We start from the raw sequence: 1,646 nt of genomic DNA, 5'->3' as shown, positions 1-1,646 counted from the left end.
CAGGGCCGAAACTAAATACGCGGAGCGAAGAAGAAGAGGGAGGGACTAGCTGGAGGGCAGGGAACTGGGGCGAGCCCTGCATCATCCACCGAGTCGGGGCTGTAGGTTAGTGCGGCGCCGCTTCCCTGGAGGAAAGCTGGCTCCAGCCTCGAGGTGCAAAGCGCTGGTGCAGCTCAGTGGCTTCTCCGCGGGCCGCTGCCGCGGTGTTGCCGAAGGGCTGTGACAGAAGTAGCAGCAGCCGCGGAGGCTGCTAGAGGAGCGATTTCAATCAGCCTTTAACGACCAGTTAGTGGTTCGTAAAATCAGTTTAACTAGTTTCTACCTGGAAGGGGTGAAGTTTTTCTTTTATATGAAATAGAGTAAGAAATTTCGGGGGAAATCTCGGATAGTCGAATAAGTATTTCCATACTCACATTTTTTGTTCCGTCACACACACGTGTGCTGTGTACTGGGTTAAAGATGTTACTGTAGGTCTTGGGAGCAAAAATACTTTGAAATCCAAAGTCACTGCTTAAAGGAGTTTGCAATGCCCTCGTAGATCGTCTCAGTGTGCTTATTAAGCGTCTGCAAGCCTGAAGATAAGACCTACATTGCTGGCAGGAGTTCAGGACATTACATATACGTGTGTGTGCTAAAATGCATAATCTATAGGCACAAACCATCAGAAAAATATTAGGGACATTGAGGCAGACGCACAGGACATAACAAAGTTCACTCCATACCAAATACAAAGATGGCATTAACAACAGTACATGCCACTTAAAATACAAAATCAGCATTAACAGCTACAGTAGAAAGATTATACCACTGGATTCAGCAGGTATGGAAAATTCCTAAATGAAGGTATCAGGACGATCTTCTTTAAAAATACTCTACCGGTTAAATTAAGTACTCCAGGCAGTGGTGACTCAGAATTATCTTTTCAAGGCAAAAATTCCTTCTCCTGAGGGAGTACTGTTCATATAAGTGAGTAGTTGAACTCTTCCAAAGAAGAAAAAATAAGGCTTCCTCAAAATAAAAATCTAAAAGATAAATCGGTGACTTTTGGGACTTGAGAAACCTTTATCCATTCAAAGTATGACACAAGGACAGAGGCCCCATGCAAATTTCTTTAGATCCTCCTGTAGCTTTTTTGTGGAGTCTAACTCTATCCTTAAAATGCCCTTGCCAAACTCTCAAGGTCACCTACACCATCCAATCCATTAATTCTGGTGTGTTTTGGTGGCAGAGTTGAAATAGCCTTTTTACTGAAATCAAAGAATTACCAGTAATACCTATTTATTTTTTAAAAAAATACTAAAATATATAAAGAAAAAATATTAGAAAACAAGTTTAGCAACAATGTTAATGGAAAATAATGCATTGTATTACAAGATTCTAGAATGTAAAAAAATATTTGCAAATTGAACTATTAGAGATGAGCAATCTCAGCCTCCTAATTAGTAGCCTGTAAGGCATCATCAACAGGAGATTATAATTAAGATGCTTCCTGAAGACTTTTTTTTTTTTTTTTGTAGAATTAAGCCTGACTTCAGTTTGTTTTCTAATTATTATACTACCGTATTTGCCGGCGTATAAGACGACTTTTTGGCCCTGAAAAATATGCCTCCAAGTGGGGGGTCGTCTTATACGCCAGGTACACTTCA

Source organism: Hipposideros armiger, unplaced genomic scaffold (assembly GCF_001890085.2).
Source record: "Hipposideros armiger isolate ML-2016 unplaced genomic scaffold, ASM189008v1 scaffold_1363, whole genome shotgun sequence".
NCBI classification, from domain to species: Eukaryota; Metazoa; Chordata; class Mammalia; order Chiroptera; family Hipposideridae; genus Hipposideros; species Hipposideros armiger.
This window is presented reverse-complemented; position numbering follows the sequence as displayed.